The 7,910-nt window shown below is 40.0% G+C and overlaps 1 pseudogene; it reads left to right on the forward strand.

Moving 5' to 3' along the window:
* The window catches only part of LOC147818967 (uncharacterized), a 9,226-nt pseudogene extending 7,831 nt beyond the window's left edge, over window positions 1-1,395 (forward strand).
* Window positions 1,396-7,910: the final 6,515 nt, after the last annotated feature.

Genomic DNA, 7,910 nt, shown 5'->3' on the forward strand with positions numbered 1-7,910 from the left:
AATGCTGTCATAGTGTAATTTACATTTTTCATGTGTATATGCGAACTACAAAGCAGGCTGTGCTAACAACGGCTAACCGTAGCCTGGTAGTTTCAGCCGGTGTTTTTTTATTTGTGTTTTTTCAGTGACCTGTTTATGCGGAGAAGGGTTATAAATAGTAGCCCACAATGTAGTGAATGACCTCTGGATTATGGATGCACAAATTATTAATTTTCTGAATGTTTTTTTAACGGTTAAAACGATAATCAGTTAACGAGCCTTAACGGAAGTCCGTTAACTGAGTGTTTATTTGCAAAAATGTTTTTCATGTAAAAACAATTCATGCGGGAAATGGCTGTGATGTAAAACTTTTTTTCCTTTTTTTCCCCCCAGTCTATGTGGACAACAATGTGAATCTATATGTTGACCCAGATAGGAGGATACCTTTTCCTGGACCTTTTTATCAAAAAGCACATGACCTGACCAGGTACTACGTGAACGCGGACTGCACTACTGAGGCAAACCTGGTCATGACTGAGGACAGTCACACTACAGCAGGTTAGATATAATAATAATAATAATAATAATAATAATAATAATAATAATAATAATGATGATAATGATGATGATGATAACAAAAGTTATGTCTATGATACAATGTTTGATAGCCTATTACTCATATGTGTATTGTAGAGAGCTTCAAGGAGAAAGCTGCCCCCCTCAGCACATCCCGATCACCATCACAGTCACCATCTCCTCCCCTGCCCAATGAAGGCTTCAGTTATAAGCAAACTCTGTTTCTCATAGACTTAATGCGCCAACACCTGGCAGCAGAAGCGGATGGCCTCCCAAAGACCCTTAAAGAGCTGAACTCTCGGCTTAAATCTGTAAGGTCTAACAAGAGGAACTTGTGGAGGGAGACAGCTGAGAAGCTCAGCAGCCACTTCTTGGAATTATTTTGTCCAGATAAAGTGACCAGGAAGTGGAACACATTAATTGATGCTTACAAAAAAATAAAGGACAACAACAAAGCAACAGGAAAAGGAACCATCCGCTTCCAGTTTTTTGGAGAGATGGATGACCTTCTAGCAGGGCAGCATGACGTAGTCTTCCCTGTGGTTGGCACATCAGCGGGGCTTGATGTAAGGCGACCAGAGGTGCCTGGGCCTCGAGCTGTCACGGCACCTCCAGCAGAGGCTGCTTCTTGCTCCAGCACCCACACAGCACCAACACACACACGGCCTCCTAAGCGTCAGCGGGAAAAAGGACATCCTCCATTTCCTCCGGGAGTCCGAGGAAGCCAGTCAGAGGCGCCATGAGGAGGCACAGAGGTGCCAAAAAGACTTACTGGCTCAGCTCAAGTCAGCCCAGCAAGGGTTTGAGGGCCTGATGTGTCGATTCTTAGACAAACTGTGATTCCGTTATTCTTGTTAGCATTGCTGTTATTGTTGAATCTTTTGTTAATTATAAGCATTTGAACTACATTCATTACACATTTTATATATTTTTTTATTATTTTAATATTTTGAACATTTTATTAATATATGTAATATCAAATTTCTGCCTGGGGTGTCAAGTTATTTGCACTATGTTCATTGCACTATTTTTATTCGCACTACTTTGTATCTAAGTGTTTTTTCTTGAATCAAAAGGGAACATTTTGAACATTTGAATATTTTATTGAATTTGTAATTTGTGTTGAATATTGTATTAAATGTATTCAATTGTATTAAATTTCTGCCTGGCATGTTGTTGGATGGGGTAGGATCATTTCATGGCCTGGCCTCATGACATTTGCAGTCACTCATTTTCATCTGCCTGTCTTGGGCATCCATTTCATATCAACAAAAAAACGTGATAAAACAGATTACAAAAGAAAGACAGAGATAGGACATATAAACTCTCTCACCTATATCAAATATCCCACATATCCTATTTTTCAGACAACTGCTGATATTACATTGAGAAAAATCGATTTTATCAATATATAATTGATAAAATGCGTGTATGCAGTTGTTAAGAGCACTCGCCGTTATTAACTGATGGCCGATCAAACGGCGATCGATACTTTTTGTAAACAATGAAATACTTAGAAAGAAAAAATAGACTACCTTCTGTGCCTATGTGTTTCCTCTTCATCCACCGTGTTTGCAGGTTGCGGAAGGACCGCATATTTGTCCAGAAGTTGTTTATATTCGGACAAGGCAAGCCCGAGAATAACTTTCGTAGATGTAGCCATCTTGTTTCCGCTTCCGTTTTAAGCCGTTGGCTATTTTTTTCCGATTTGGTAACTGAAACGCTGATAACTCGGGTGTGACGTCATTCCCACCACCGACTTCCGACTTCCGAGGTAAATGGAACGCACCATAACTTATGGAAAAATTTGAATTTTAACACCAAAAGTCATAGTACCTCTTTCAGGAACAAGACGCACATTTTGATGTATATATTACCGGGGTTTTCTCAAAGCTGCGGGATGAGTTACGCGCCAAAATTTGGCGGAAGAATAATAATAAGCCCGAAGGAATATTAATAGATGCCTTGGGGCACTACTCTCAGCTATTCTAGCTGTAGAGGAGTGCCTCGGAGCTGAGCACCCGTGGCACTAATAAGTCTGAGGAATATTAATAGATGCCTCGGGGCTCCGAGGCTGTAGAGGAGTGCCTTGGAGCTGAGCACCCGTGGCACTAATAAGTCTGAGGCACTCCTCCCAGCTATTCTAGCTGTAGAGGAGTGCCTCGGAGCTGAGCACCTGTGGCACTAATTACAGTCAGACTGACTCATCAGATATCAACTACTTCTCTCTGCAGCAGAAACAGTCTGACATTAACTGTTGTCTGCATCACATGATCATAAAAGACTGTTCATGATCAGTCAAAAGAGTGAAAAAACTTGGTGACAAACTTCAAACTTAATTCATCCACTTATTTACAATAGATCCTTTGTCTGACTTTAATATTTTTGAAACAATTTCTAGTGTTTCTTTTTTATTCTGTTCATGTGATCATATTGTTTACATTTCACAATATCGACTATCACTTTTCTCCATAACAGAATTTTCCTGCAGGTTATCAGCATTTCTTCTCATATAATATTAATACTTTATTCATGGTTCTGACGAAGTTGCTTATAATTAACAACTCTTCCTCTTTCACATGAACATGCTCATACCTGGACAGGTAAACTCAGGGTTAACTTTGCCAGTTGATAACCAGCTTCGTAGTACAGGTTAGCAGGACAATGTTAGGTTCAGTTAAGCCAGATAACAATTATTCTGCGAATGTTGAACTTTCTTCGTAGTACAGGCCTCTGGTTTTGTTAAATCCAATACAGCCAGGTATAGTCAAGTCGTAGGCCTGGTTTCTATCATAAATGTTTACAGTAAACTAAACCACTCTACATTTCTTTAAATGGCATATTTCCTTGTGTCACATCCTGTCTATATGTATTATCAATGCCTATCTTTGTGCTTTGGAAAATGATAAAAGGCTGTATTGCAATTTTTTCCAAAAGGGCCATTAAAACGGCAATATTGTATTATTAGATTGAATCTCTAGGTCCACTTTATTTTTAAAGACAGTAGGCTATAACATCATTTTGTTATGATGATACTACATTTAATTAAAAGTAAAAAAAAAAAAAAAAAAAAAGTGGTGGGTCATGCTGTTTATTAAAGGTTAAGAATACTCAATGTTTCTTCTTTGTAATAATAAAAATGTATAATTATATGTCCTCGTAGGAATTGGTGTTTTCGCTACCCAGTCCATCGAACAAGGTGCTTTTGTGTTGGAGTACAGAGGAGAACTCATATCAGCAAAACAATGCCGGTCAAGACACTACTCAGAGATAGAGAGTACATTTCTTTTTGAATTTGAATGGCAGAAACGTTACTGGTGGTAAGCATGTGAAGATACATGATTTGTAGCGATTAGGGAAATTTTAATTAAGCCTTGAATCAAAGATTTGAATATTAAGTGAATGAATGAAATCAGAAACAATCTTTGAATGTTTGTTATATCTTTTTAGTATTGATGCATTCAAAGAAGATGGATCCCTTGGATGATTAGTGAATGACAACCACAAATCTCCAAACTGCACCATGAAAAGAAAATCAGTCAACAACAGGCCACATTTGTTCTTATTTCCTGTGAAGAAAATAGAAATTGGAACTGAAATCGATTCCAACTATGGTGATTCAAAATGGCAATGGTGTAAAAAATTGAGTTGGTTAGATTTTGTGACTTTTTAACATCACACACTTGTACACTTCTAGGGCCAATTCACATTAAACAGTCATGTTTCTAGTTTTGCCCTCATGGAGGGGGTTGATGTCACACACTTGTACATTTTTAGTCTTGCCCACTTGTGGTCCTTTCGTATGAATTTCAGTGTAAGTGATTTTGCATCATTGGGCCAACACCTGTCATTAACTAAACTCAAATTATTTCAGCTATAAGTCTACACTTGCCAAGGTGTTGCATGTTTAAAAGGGGTATTTTAAATGTGATCCACTGCACCCCCTTATATGTTGTTTTGAAACTTAGTTATATACTGTTTGAGAAACTGTTTTCATAAGAGCTCAGAGCTTTTCAGTTAGGTTTACTCATTGGGTGTTATTGGGCTTGTTAACATCACACACACGTTTCATCACTTGCCCTCATGTAGCCCTCTTGTATACATCTCACTGTAGGGTAACACATTTCAGTGTCTACACTCAAGTTATTACAGGTATGATTTTACCCATCCCGAGATGTTAATGTTTTAAAAAGTGTTTTTGAATGCAATCCAATTTATTTGGCAAAGTTGTTGAGACATCTCAAAAAGACCATGCCATGTGTTTGGAAAAAATAAAAAAATAAATGAATCCACATGAAAACCAAAACATGCTGTCAAGAGCGTGCCAAACCAACATGCGGCAATATAAACCAAACTTTAAAGCCATGCTGGCCAATTAGAAGCCTGAAAAAAGGTATAACTGTTACAGACCAGGTAGGTGGACTCAATTGGCAGAGACTGGAGGCAGATGGTGGTTACAAAGAGTTTTATTGTAAGAGAAGGTGCGGGGCAGATGAAGGGAAAGATGATGAGGCGGATGATGGCTGGAGGAATGTGGTAGGCAGGAGAGCTGAGCCGGGCAGGGGATCTGGAAGCTGTCGGCCGGGTGAGAGTGCAGGTGATCCTGGGCAGAAGAGAAACAGGTTAGAATGGGTATACGGCAGACTGACTGGAGACAACTAGAATAAGTTTTCAGGAGCTGGAGACGGAACTAACTCGGTAGCTGAGTCTACAATCCAGCGCTGACTGACTGATGCAGGAAGCTTAAGTAGGCTGAGGCAGCAGACAGCAATCAGCGACACCTGGGCACTCCAGCACAGCCGACCGGCATCAGCAATTAGCAACCTGCACAGAGAGGGGGAGAGGACTAGGAGGCAGAGGGCATGACAATAACTCTTTTCAGTAGGCTAACAATAATCACATTTTGAAAAAATTACCTGTGTACTTGGGGACAGGGCCTTAATGTGATTATTTTGTTTACTATCCAAGGGTTTTCCCTGGTTGATTATTCCGAAAGTGAACAATGATGATTATATAAAAGGCTGACCTCTGACTCCAAACTGTGATGAAGTTGGAAAAAAGAGGACAATGGAAAACATGGTATGCCCTCAATACTTTTAATGCCAGTAAAATGTTCATAGGCAAATGGTAACAGGTCTCCAATCAGTGCCATATTGAGTCCAGTCAGAGCAGAAGCAGGTCGTCCAGTCAGAGGTACTTTGAGTCCAGTCAGAGCAGGACCAAGTCCTCCAGTGAGAGCCAATTTGAGTCCAGTCAGAACAGGACCAAGTCCTCCAGTGAGAGCCAATTTGAGTCCTGTCAGAGCAGGACCAAATCCTCCAGTGAGAGCCAATTTGAATCTAGTGAGAGTAGAAGCTTTGAAACTCCACACAAAGATTTCCTGATAGCAGAGCTGAGGGGAATGAAGAGAAAATGTCACAAACACATTGTAACAAGGATTCCAATGTTTCAGTGCCCCTTTAAGAAGAGTCATCTGTCTATGTTAATCTAGTTTTGAAGAAGGAGGATGGCTCAAGAAGAAATAACAAGAAACATCACTGCTTTTACTGTGGACAAGTAGCTCAGAAAATGTCAAGACACTTGTGGTGTAAACACAGCGATATGGTTGATGTAGCAACAGCATTTAGTTTGCCAAAGAGCTTACCAGCAAGGCGACTGCAGCTAGATTATATCCGAAATAAAAGGAACATAACACAGAAGTTTTGGAGAAGCAGGAAGGCAAACTTGTCCCATGGAATCAACCAAAGAAAAAAAGAATTTACACATTGTGTGTACTGCTACGGATTGTTCACAAAAAGAGTTATGTGGCAATACTTTCAGGTCTGCAAATTCAAGCCTCAGGGTAATGCATCTAAACAAGGGAAAACAAGAGTCCAAGCATTGTGTGCTTTTGCTGAACCTGCTCCACTTGGATTTAGTGATGCATACTGGAATTTCTTAAGTAACATGAATCAAGACAACATTGCAGTTGCTATTAAGGAAGAACAATGCATTCTAGAGTATGGCTGCAGACTGTTCAACAAGAACAAGAAGGTAATCAGCCAACACCAGTATATCAGACAAAAACTGCGAGAGCTTGGCAGACTGTTACTAGAAGCGAAAGAATTCACACCTGTGAAGACTATCAAAGCCTGAGAACTACAGTCATGTTGTCACTGTTACAAGATGCCTAGCTGGATTCAGTGATGAAACTGGCAAATATCAACATTCATCTCTTACTCACAAGGTTTGACACAGCTTGCATTCTTTGGCCATGTTTATCAAGCTTGAAGGATTGAAGACAAAAGATAAACAAACTGCCCAAGACAATAAGGAATTTGCACAGCTATACCAAGGAAGTTGGAAATTTGACATTGAAAGCCAAGAACTCAATTTGAACAGACCAAATGGAATTCTCCTCAACTCCTGCCAGTCACAGAGGATGTCCAAAATCTTCATTACCATTTGTCTGAGAAAAAACAGGAACACTTGGATGCCCTGAAAGAAGATCCATCACCCTCAAAATGAAAAGACCTTGCTAAAGTTACCCTGACGCAAGTTATCCTCTTCAATAGCAGGAGAGGTATCCAGAATGCCCTTGTCTGCGTACTTATCGGAGGACACATCAGAAACGCATGAAGATGTTAGCGTGGCCCTTACAGCCCTTGAGCAGAAGCTTTGCAAACATTTCATATGGATAACCATAGTAGGAAAGAGAGGAAGGAAAGTTCCTGTTCTCCTCACCCCACTCATGAGGCAATTGCTTGATGCTCTGACTGACAAGTGAGAAGAACGTGGGGTGCTGAATGAAAATGGATACTTGTTTGCATTGCCACATTCTGTCCATTTTATCAGGGGTTCTGACTGTATAAGGCAGCTTATGAATGAATGTTATAACATCAAATATCCCAAATCGCTAACCTCAACGAAACTAAGGAAACACATTGCTACCCTCTCAACCATTCTGAATCTCAAGACTAAAGAACTTGATCAGCTGGCAGATTTCCTTGGGCATAACATTGCTGTCCACAGGAAACACTACCGCCTTCCAGAGGACACCCTACAGCTAGCTAAAATAAGCAATGTTCTCCTGGCATTAGAATAGGGACGGCTAGGAGAATACAAAGGGAAGATGTGAATGGTATTAAGTATTTATAATTATGATTTGAATTATATTTTAAATGTGCCATATATGACATTCAGCCTGAATAGATGTCGGTGTCACGGGTTTGAGGGGTAAGTAGAACCCAAATGCAGCCAACTCTTGGGAGAATGGTTTATTTAGAAAACGTGACATGAACAAACCCCGAACAAGACTGACGAACCAAAACAGACAAAGGCTGTATAGACAAGGAGGCAAGGTGATTGCACACAGG

This window comes from Seriola lalandi, unplaced genomic scaffold, assembly GCF_002814215.2.
Source record: "Seriola lalandi dorsalis isolate HSWRI2012SDOR001 ecotype SW California unplaced genomic scaffold, Sedor1 jcf7180002054381, whole genome shotgun sequence".
Lineage (NCBI taxonomy): Eukaryota > Metazoa > Chordata > Actinopteri > Carangiformes > Carangidae > Seriola > Seriola lalandi.